Below are 11,986 nucleotides of genomic sequence, written 5' to 3'. Positions count from 1 at the left end.
TTTCTCCTAATTTAGACCCTTCGTTTTGGGTCCATGAAGTCATTCAGATGAAGTGGGATAGGTGATTTTGTTTACAGTAGTGACATGGTGGACCGCATAGAAAGACAGTGTCAGCGAAGACAAGTTATGTCACGTGTACTGTGTTCCCATTAGCTACAGGTTTTGTCACTCTGGAGTGACTCTGGAGAGGCAGATTAATTTGGTTTGACTTGCTTAGGCAGACTCCTTGTTTGCTTTTGCTTCAACTTCTGGTATTTTGAATATTATGTTAAAAACTATTTAGAATATTTTCAATATTTGTAATAACTTCAGTTTCACTAAACAGACATTGGCTAATGGACACGTACCAATTCGTCACCAAAACCAACAAGCTGGAGCAGAAAGATAAAAAGAGTGATCCCAAAGGATTTCAGTTTTTCATTTCTTCCAGCCCTAAGAATTCCCCTCTGTGCTTAATTTAAGACTGGAGTTTTACTGACAAGTTATAGCCTCCAGAGACAGGGGCTGGCTGTGGAAACAGGCTAACAAAAGTCAGTTCTGAACACAGCTGCAGACTGTCAAAAGTTTGATACCGGTTCAAAGACAGCTCTTTGTAACTCCACTGAAGATATTATTGGGAATAACAGCCTGAAAAGGTGATTCTTTTCACACTCTTATTCTTTCTTAAATGCATTTCCAGACAACTTGCTAGAGTGGACACAGCTTAAATGGTCTCAGCCACTGAAGTTCTGATGTTCTCAGTGATTACAGTTGTCTGGACAAAAATCCTCATACTACAGTAGTGTTAAAATGACTAAGGGCGTTGGTGTCAGCATAAGCCTGTGGAGAAAGCTTCTCTTTGTGTCATTCTTACATGCATAATAACAGCTGATGCACAGAATATTTTTAATATCAGAGTGGGAGGATATGAGAACCCCAGGTGCAGTTTCAGAGGTGCAGCTTACAAGTTTAATGGTGTTATTAGAAGCTGAAAATTCACAGCTTTTTGTGTCGGTAATGGAAGTGGGTTTGGACCCCTATGAACAGACGTAACATATGTATTGCACATCCGTCAGCTGAATCATTTCTCAACGTACCATTTAGCATACAGTACCTGGTCGCCTCTGTGATAAGCTGTAGAGCATCAATCACCCATTCTGTCTTTAGAAAATGTAGTGGTTTATTTTGACTTGGTTTTGTAACTTTTTTTTATGTTTTATATGTTGCCCCAATACCTCATTAAAACTGCGCATTTTTTCTAAATTTCTTTACATGAAGGTGTAATTTTCAGCACAGTCTTAACAAGGATTTTTTTAAAGCAATTTTGACTTGTATTTTTTAAAAATTTAAGTAAGCAGTTCCATTATTGGGGACTGAGAGTTAGGTTTGGATTTGGAAGTTGTATTTAGGTTCAAAAAATTCCCAGTGTCCCACCTGATTCTTTACTGGCCTATTGACATATGGTAAAGGTGTCTTGTAATATTAAAACTGACACTATCAAATGCTCCTAGAAGTGAAAAATGAGGTAAAGTTCCTGCTTACCAACTAGGCTGAAGCAACAATTTCTTATTGATCTCACTCTGTTGTGTTGTCAAAAGCTAAAGGAAAGCAGTTTGTTAAATTTAAAGCTCAAAAATGAGACCTTTCTTAACAACACTAGACTTTTTCAGACAAAGAACATCTTAATTTATTTCTGGTTATATTAAAGATGAGCGCACGCCCTTGTTGCAGGAGCTTATTTGTGTGAGAAGGTAGAATAGTTGCTTTTTTAGATATGCTAAAATTATTGGAAAATTTCCAGCAACAAAAAGGACACATTAACAACAGTCTCCCTTTGGTGGATGAAGGAAATCAGAAATGGGAACTGCAAGTAACTTGCAGTATTTGCACATCTGGTAATTTGGATGACTACATCCAGGAACCTAGCAGTCTTTCTCTTGCACCTACCTTCCTCTTGCACGTTGGCTTTTTTACTATTCAATTTTATTTTTATTGAAGTGTCATTTTGTGCAATTATTCCCTCACAAAAAAAGTTAAGTTGAAATAAATATTAACTACGATTAGAATTAACAATTACATTCAGAGGATCACATTAGTAGTAAAATGTATACTAATTAGTATTCAAATGAAATTACTCCATTGTATTCCAAGTAGTTATTTTTTCTGCCTTTTCAAAAGATGTGCAAATATACTACTTCAGTTTCTCCATTAAATTTGAGCTTGCGTCAAAAATTAATCAGGTATTTCATCTTTTTGTGCTTGCTTTTTAGCTAATTGATGGGACTGTTCTTCTATCAAAACCTATAGCAGTAGAAGGTAATCCCATTCAGATGAATAGTAGTGAGAGGATTAAATATTTGCAGGATTTTTCCACCATGTAGCATCCTGACATTTCTTTATGAAGGAATGAATGTGTCGGGGTTAGCATTAGCATGACTTCTCCTTGAAAGTCTGGAAAAACATCTGTCATTCTGCCAGTCTTCCCATTAACTACCTGAGCAAATGCAGCAAGAAGATTTCATTACTTTCAGGAGACTTCCTCTGGTTTTATTTAGGTTTATTCTTTGCTAGACCTTTTGTTTTTAGAAATAGCAAAAAGGTAGCTGGAATTTTGTCTGATTTACAACTCACTAAATTTCTATACGCTTAATCCAATTAAAACTGGAAGGAATGTTGCCAATATGTCAACAAAAATGCAACAAAGTGATGGGAGGCTTAGTTTACAGAAATTGCTGAATTCCTTTGTCTTGACCAAATGGAAGAATATTGTTCTTGTAAGACAAGTGCATACTAAAAGGATTAACTCTGATGAACTGACTTCTATGTTCAGATAAAAGCCAGTCTGAGTACTAGGGGAACATTTTTCAATCAATTTCTTAAAAGCAGCTTTGCGTTTAATTAGAGATGAGTCTCGTGTTTAAAAGCTGAGGTGGGGTTTAGTGCACTAAAATGCAGAGGCTGGGCCTCTTAATGGTGTGGACTGCACTGGAAATGTGGTTTTAAAATATATCGGTGCTAAGGTAGATGCTGCTATGCAGAGGGACCATGACAATCCATCTCACTCCCCCTGGCTGTTTGCTCCTATCAGTACTGATGCGCAGCTCTAGGGTGAGCCAAGAGAGTTTAGGGAGTTAAGCTGGCAGAAAATGAACCTTAGCCTCCCCCAATAAAGTGGGACCAGCCAAAGAGCACAGCTGGTACAAAATGCAGATATATAACTGGCGATGTGAGTGCCCCTTTTGGAGTCAGCCCACAATTAGACCACATTGTCTGTATCACAAAAACTCACCTACATGGTGTAAATCGGGATTATGTAAGGGATTACTCAGATACTATATAATTCAAAAAGTAGTTCATTTTTGAAAACCTAGTTTTAAAATCTCACATAAAGATATTCTTTGGAATAAATGTATAACATATATTGAAATATATAACAGATATGTGGAATTTATAACATATATATATGGAATACAAAACATGTGGAATATATATGTAACATGTTTATGATGCAAGACAGGCATAGCAGAATTTGTGTCGAAAATATGTGTTAATTGGCATAAAGTATTAGTGGTACAAAGTATATACTTAATTTTATGCATGTTCTTACATGCTTTGCTGAGTTGGGATTATAGAGAACACCCTCTAGTCATGTGTCAGAACATCAGTCAAATCTACATAAATCAATACCACGTCAGCATTTTTCTAGATTAAATTACATGACTAGAAGTTTGTAGAATACTTTTTGCAAGGACAGGCCTAAGAAAATAAGCAACTTCTATAATGTTTAATCTCACCTTGGACTCTGAATATTTGTTAATATAATTCTTTACTAAGCAATTTCATTCTGAAATATAAAAAATATGAATAAATATACTAGTTCGCAAATTTTTCAAAACCTGCAAGACAGCATGTTTTATAGAATACCTAAAACCAGGGAAAACCATGACATCTGCTCAGTTGCGTGCAGGAGGTTTTACTTATACGCTCAATTCGTGATTACACAAAGTCAGTAGAAAAAACATACTCTGCAGTACCTGTAATTTATCTAAAAAGACAAAAAGAGTGTAAAGCTTCTAAAGAAAGATCCCGATACTTTACTGCAGAGCACAAGGGTTTGAGAACCAGGAGGCTCAAATAGTTCAGTTTGGTGAAAGACTGGTTATATTGCTGCTGATCTTGAACTGGATGATCTGTGGGCAAGCTACATGTCATTGCATCTGCAGCCAAGATAATCAGTTCCCAGATAATGGGAGAACTGAGTTTAATTTGTTGGAAGTCAGAACTAATGCTAATATACTGCAAGACAACACCATTTGCATTACAAGTGACTGGTTTATTGCAAGATATGGAAAAAAATGGACAGCGTGAAGCTATGCTCCCAAACAACATGTGAATTCAAAGCATAATTGCTTTTTAATTCAATTTTCAGATGTATTTTTGTTTTCTTGTCACTTTATCATGTCTATATGCATGAATGTCATTTGCGGAAACAACTGATGAAATAGATCTTTCTAAACACTACTTGAAAAAAAATGAACAAATGTTCATCATGCAAACTTACTCATAATTTCCACTTATCAAATGTAGGAACATTGTTTTGTATGTCATTTGTAACAATACATTAATTTAAATTGCATGTGACTTTTAAATAATATGCAAATAGGAACAGGAAGAATTGGTGAAATCTGTTATTGCAAATTGTCTGTTTTGAATTGTGACATCAGAAGTTGATGATGAGAGATTACAAAGTCGGGTGGCTAGCACTGGCAGAGGAGACTGCGATGTGAATGAACAGTAGCAGCATATACTGACTGTTACCAAGTTACACGTAATATGGATTCTGTTCTGCTCTGATACGACACGCATACCTCAGCAAATCATTTCCACTTTCTATGGCATAGACTCCATGCACACACTAGAAATCTTTATAATACTGCCACATTCCAGCCAGAGGGTGCTGGTGGCCAGTTTCTACTTGCTGAAGGAGAAAGCTTTTTCCCAGCTTCCCAGGAAAAGCTTCACATCTCCAGGTTTGTGATTCTGGAACAGAGTAAACATGTAGTGCAAATTTGGGGAGTTAGCTGTTACTCGATATTCTAGTTTCCATTTCTTAGAATTGTACAAAGCTTCCTGCATGAGCTGATGCAGGATTAGCCTTGGCTGGGGACTGGGGGTGTGGTGGGGCAGCCGTAGTTCCCAAGGACTGCACATGCCTTCTTAAGTAGCTGAGGTACTCTGGTGCTAGGATACCACAGTTTGGGAATCCCTGTCTAATATTTGTAAATTGCTTTGAAATAATATTTTGAAATAACATGTAAAAGTTTGAAGAGCTGTTTTTTAAGGAAAGCAAGAAAGTAAAGTACTTCGTTTTCCCTGAAGTGAATCATCCTCTCCCCCACTTTTGAAAAAAAAAGCCTGTAGAATTTAATGTGAGTAAAACCCATACAATTCTCCATGTAGATACTCCACGTAGAGTAATTTATGGAAAATTTTATAAATAAGAGCTGCAAATGATTGGGTGCTCATTTTCTGTCAATCTCAATCGGGAGTTCTGTTACTGATTTATAGAGGGCTGGGATCTCACCTTCTGAATCAAAAGGACATTAAAAATTATTCTGTAGGTTTTAGAGCAGCCATAAATTTCTTTATTGAATTCTGTATGATTTCCATAAAGTCCATAGGACTCTTCGATATAATAAATACTTTGTAATCAATTTGTCTGAACTAAGACATAGGAGTTATGCTAAGGCCTGTGAATATTTACCCCCAAAGATTGCTTTCATGTATTGATAGCAATTACCACTGAATTTTATGGCCTGAATTTTCTATTGCAATCAATAGATAAATCATAAAGTTGAAAAGTGTATGATGTTGTTTAGTAGGGAATAAATGCCAGCGCTTTATACCTTTACGATTATATTGACCTTATTATGAACAAATCAGCCGACTTGGAAATAAGCAACTACTAAGCAGCGGCCATAATTTTAACAGTGGTTTCCTGCTCCGAAGGACAGCCCATGCTCTGTTGTCACAGCTGCCTAACTGAAGTTTGACCACACAGCTGGATCACACACCAGTGATCGCTCCGCGGCTTTGGCAACTCATTGCTGTTACACTGACTTTTTGTTTCTCAATCATAAGCAAATTAAAGCAGGCAGCTGCAAAATCATCAATAGGTTAAATTTGTTAGCTGTCCTCGGTATGAAATAAACAGGAAAATGAAGCTCTCCTTGCTCTTAATTAGTTCTTATAAAAGTTGGCAGGGAAACAAAGACATTTGCACACTCCTTTATTTTTATAAGAGACTTGCCCGAAAGAAAAACCTCAGACTTGTAATTTCCTTTTTTTTTTTTTCTCCGCTGCTTAATGCTCTCAGTCGGAGGCTAACCCAGCACCCTCCCTCTAAGGGTAGAAAGAAAGGTGGTTTGGCAAGGGGTTACGCTATGTCTCTTTTGTGCGGATCGGGGCATGTCCTGGAGAGCCTGCACAAGCTGTTTCCACAGTGATAGGCCACATTCTGTATTTACAGTCTCCCGTACGGGTAATTCGTCTGCAGGAGAAGCCTTAGCCGAGCGCTGTGGTTCCACAATCATTACCGCTGGCTCTGGGCCATGCCACATCACCCAGCAGTACAAATTTGATCTGGATCAGGTGTGGGCACATGATTACATTTTTGTCAAATTAGCAGAGCGCTTCGTGAGGATTTTATGCTGCCTGTCTGCTTTTATCCTGGTTGCAGAGGAACACGCGGTGCCTGAACCACAGAGGGTTGGGGCTGTGTGGGCAACCGATGCCTGTTGTAGCAGTCATCCCGCCGGGGCAAAGTTAACCCGTCAAAGTTTTGTTTGAACAAATTGAATTGGCAGAGAGCGTTTCAATGGCAACAGCACGTTGTGTCGTGCACCCATGACACTGTAAAGCTGGCAGCAGAAGCCTCCAAAATATTTAATATGCTGTCAAACACTGGCCGATCCTATAGTCACAGACTAGTCCAGAGGCGTCTTTTTTCTTCTAATTCATGCTTATTTTCCACAGAATTTACTTGTGCTTCGCACTTGCGTGGTATTCTGGCCCCTATATACTTTTTAAAGTGAGATTTTGTGGTGAGCTGATGAAAATGCAAGACTTTACTGCTGCTGAAAAGGTGTGATGTCACCACTTACATTGCATCAGCTATAGTAATGATGCCAGTCATGGAGTGAGTCAGACTAGCAAGTTGATTTAACCGAGAACTAAGGAAAAAAATAATAGTAAGAAAAAAAAATGAGTCAAAGTTTGGACCGCTCCTTCGCTGGCAGCCCTCAGATTGACTTGAGCCAACTGTAAGCCCATGAGTTTGAGTTTCAGCTCTGAGTATTTTCCAGCTGAAAGGTCTTGTCATAATAAGGGGGAAAAAAACCTCTAAGAACAGGTGTGATTGATAAATGGTTAACAATGAAGCTACTGATTTACTGAAATATTGGTCTGCTGAATTATGGGGAAATATTTCCAGTGGCTTTTTCTACACCTACAATGTGGAAAATGACGTTAATGTTTATGTTTTTGCTTCTTTACTTTATTGGTGAAATATTTATTCTAATTCAATAAGTTTTTAGGAATTTTTACTTTCTTCCAGTAAGTGACATTCAGAAAAAAAATACATCTGAGACTTCTGTCTTCTCATCCATTACTCTGTAATTCCGCTACCCCTGGGATTGCATATTGCGTTAATTCTTTGGTTTTTAACTCAACCACTGGACAGACATTCCTATCTGGATCTATATAGCCGGATAAATTAAGATAGTTACTCATCAGCACTTCAGAGTTTACCTTTCTCAACCATCAATTAAGTGAGCATTTCTAAGACAGGGTAATAAATTGTATGTGAGGATTAATGAAGCTTTAAAAAGAAATGGCTCCTGACTGCCATCTCCCCTGCTGCATCCCCTCCCTCCTGGGGACAATTTTGGTAAGGAGCCAGCTTGTAGGAATTTGGGAGAGAATAGTTAGGGGGTTGTTGCAGGATGGAACTGAGGACTATGTTCGGGATTTCAAGAAAGAGCTTGCTTAGACAAAGACTGCAGGAGGTATCAAAGGGTGATTTAAGAAAACTATGTGAAGGAGGAACAAGTGGAGAGAACTGTTAGGTGCTGGAGAAAGGTTGTACCTGGTGGGGAGGACTGAAAGCAGCCGTTGATTCCCAGGAGCAGGTACCGAGATGTGGTACTGCCACTGCTAATCTGTTTCTGGTAAAATGAGCTTAAAAATAGTTCAAAGCATTCATTTATACTGTTCAAGCTAATCTTACTGATTCTTAGCTGTAGCTGGTTAGGCTGTGCTAAAATGAATAACCCTGCTACCAAAACTATGGGGTTTTTTAACTTACAATAAGAAGTGGTAAAATAATGCCTTAAAGTGCCGCAGCTGTTTGCAAAATAAATTACCAAGGCACTGCCTAAATAAGGAATTATGGGACTCTTACTTCACTTTTACTTAAGTCCTAGATAACTCATCTCTGAGTTGTCAAAGCTATATAAACTAGGGATTTCCTATCCTTTGCTTTTCAGAAAGAAATTTAAATTAAAGCCAGAGAGATTATTATGATTTATGCCTTAGTTATGGCTACCTCCATGACCCACTTTAAATTACGGAGGGTAGATGGAACTTTGTCCTAAACTGCAGATGAAAATAAAATTCCCAGTGTTCCACTGAGTATCTTGTTGAAAAAGTTAAGTAAATTACTATTACTTAAAACTTTATTTTTAAGCCTCTAATTTAATTTTTAGGGGGAAAAAAGTTCATATGTATATCACTTAGGTAGTCCACCAAGCCTTTGAACTGGATTTACTGGAATGAGGTAGGAAGTTACAGTTGTGGATTGCTTCTCTCTGTCAAACTGACCATGTAAAGGCATGAGCAATCTGAATATGCAACAGACTGTTCATTTAAGGTTCATACTTCTTGAGTTTGCTACTTTTTTCCAATACTGCAGTTGTTGAAAGATATTAAAAACCCAACATATATTTAAATTGAGATATTCTATGTGAATAGTAACAGAAGGTCACAATATGTTCAGAGAATTCAAATACATGAATGTTCTCTTATGAATACTTTCTTCTTATATACATAGAGTTGCAGATGGGTTACCAGATGGAATACCTTCCTTCCAATATAGTTATATGTATTTAAAAACGGATGCAACGCAATCATATTATTTAAATCAATTCTGTTATTACTTTTGAAGCCATAATGACAGTACCTATGCTGTAACAGAGAAATGTGGCAAGAGGAATCTAATTTCTTGCTGTAGAATTGTTGGGCTTGTCTGAGATCTTAAAAGGCTTGGTCTGAAGAAAGGACCTTAAACCAATCCTCTCTTCTTTAGGAGACTGGTTGAATATCTAACAGGTAGCATGCAATACAGTTCAGGTAGGGCACTAGGTGACCAGGAGCATGTGAAGCAGAACTGGCTAAAAAGAAATGGCAAGAACATCTTGGGACATAGCTGCCTCAGAAGTACTCTTCCCTTGTTAACAAAAGTCAGTCTCTGTGCCTGAGCTAGAGGCCCAGCACATGGCAGAAGCATCTTTTTCCACTTGCTCAGTCTTTTGCCCTTTGATTAGCTTGCTTAGCTGGGTGCTATTAATGTTGACATCACCATAGCACACTATTAAAAAATAAAAGATAGATCCTGCCCAAAGAGTGAAAAACCAGTACACACTGCCACTGTATACACCCTTTCTCAGTGTTAATGTTCCCTCATCAGCCTACTGTATGTTACGCATATCCTCATGCTGTACTTGTTTTGGCTCTTTTTTTTTTTTTTCAGACTGCCATTCATTCACCTGTGAAAAGTCATCAACTAGCAAGAGCTCTTGTTTCAGTCTCCTCACCCGCCTTCTTTCTCTTGTCACTTCTGGTCAGTCACCAACATGAATTCCAGCATCCTTGCTAATGTTCTTACCATGATTTTGGCAGAATAAGGCACAGAAATTAGTGATAATAGTAGTCACACTAGGGAAGGTTTGGGGAAAGGAAGCAGGGCCACCTACAGCCAGTTGCCCACAACCATATCCAGGCGGCTTTTGAAGATCTCCAAGGATGGCAGCTCCACCACCTCTCTGGGCAACCTGTGCCAGCGCTCAGTCACTCTCACAGTGAAAAAGCATTTCCTGATGTTCAGAGAGACCCTCCTCTGTTTCAGTTTGTGCCCATTGCCTCTGGTCCTGTCACTGGGCACCACAGAAAAGAGCCTGCCTCCGTCCTCTTTGCACCCTCCCTTCAGGTATTTATATACATTGACGAGATTCGCCCCTGAGCCTGCTCTTCTCCAGGATGAACAGTCCCAGCTCTTTCAGCCTTTCCTCATAGGAGAGATGCTCCAGTCCCTTCATCCCCTTAGCTGCACTTGTCTGGACTCTCTCCAATATGCCCACATCTCTCTTGCACTGGGGGACCCTGATCTGGACATAGTGAGGTGTGGCCTCACCAGCGCTGAGTAGAGGGAAAGGATCACCTCCCTTAATCTGCTGGCTTTACTAAAGCACATCAGCAAGACAATTTATTTCACTCCCCAAATTCCTCTGAGTAAAATCAGAGATTTTCTTTCCCTGTCACTATTGGAAGAAAGAGTCAGAAGCTGTAGGTTCTCCATGAAGGTCCGGACTGCTCTGTCTGACCACTTGTATCTCCTACATGCTTTGATGATGTCAATATTAACACTGACAGATTCAACAAATAAAGCAACTCAGCTTTTAAAAATTGTCTTCCTTGCCTTGGAAGCTAAAAATTCACACCACTGTTGAGCAATGATGCCAGTCCTTTCATGCATGTATGTGTACCTACCAGTCTTTCAGCTCCAGGCTCTTAGTTCCTGAACTTGCTATGAGCCAGGAAAAGGAGGGAGCGGTGGGAGGAAGGACCAAAGTGACTCAGAGTTCTTCAACCCTTAGCTCTGGTTGTGTGCAGCTGGAGGCTTCTGAAGCAACCCCGGACCTCCTGCTCTGTCTGGGCCGTGTTTCAAATTTTTATAGGCTGATACGCAAGTTTACATTTCCAGACGTGTTCTGATTTGTCTGTTTGAAATGCATGCAACATATAAATGAAATGTAAAGTGTAAATTGAGAGTAAAACTTTTTAGATATAAGGTCCTTTGGGATTAGGACTGTTTTTTAGTTTTGTATTGCCTGCCACGGTGCTGTTGTGGTGCAGTGTTAGGTGTTACGATACAAAAAATAAAAATCAATGAGAAGACTGAATAGGCGTTAAGTGATATGTTTTACTCTTCTAAATTATATAGCTGATCTGACAAAAAAGTTATGACAATTAATTAAAGTTTGAGTCTCTTAAAGTTTCATTAAGATGTGCTTAGGATGTTGAATCCCCAAAGGAAAAAAAAAATAGATGTTCAGGGATTGTGTTCATTTCCTTCAAACAAAACAAGAGTGCTTATAAGAAAAGCAATATAGGCTACAGAGCCATCTTAGCTCAACACACCAGAGGGAGCTGTATTCACACAGAACTGTAGGTCTAGGTGTGTGACAAGGTTGCAGAACACTGACTGATGTTCTTCTTGATAATAGGATCCTTATAAGTATAGAGGATTTGGGTAATCTCGAAGTGATTTTATTTTCTTCCTTTATTTTTTTTCCCCTTGATTTCTTCTTACCATTAAAACATATACATTTTTGTTTGTTTGTTTGTTTGTTTTGCAAGAATGATAAAGTCATTTTAAAGATTGAGATTAAGGAAACTGATTGAATAATCTGGTTTATTGTGTTCATACAACGTGATAGAATTAGCTGTACCTACTCTGATGTTAATGTCCTGGAAGAGATATTTTTACAATGCTACTTTGGCTCCTCATAACTATGAAAAACATTCACATTTTAGGTTGAAATGTGCCTTTCTTTATCCTCATCCAAAGCTGAAATTTGAGGGAATGTTTGAAATCAAAGAATACACTTAAGAACAAGAGAAATGTTCAAATCATATGCTTCGCACTAAAAAGCATCCACCTAGGAATGTT

Source organism: Gavia stellata, chromosome 3 (assembly GCF_030936135.1).
Source record: "Gavia stellata isolate bGavSte3 chromosome 3, bGavSte3.hap2, whole genome shotgun sequence".
Lineage (NCBI taxonomy): Eukaryota > Metazoa > Chordata > Aves > Gaviiformes > Gaviidae > Gavia > Gavia stellata.
This window is presented reverse-complemented; position numbering follows the sequence as displayed.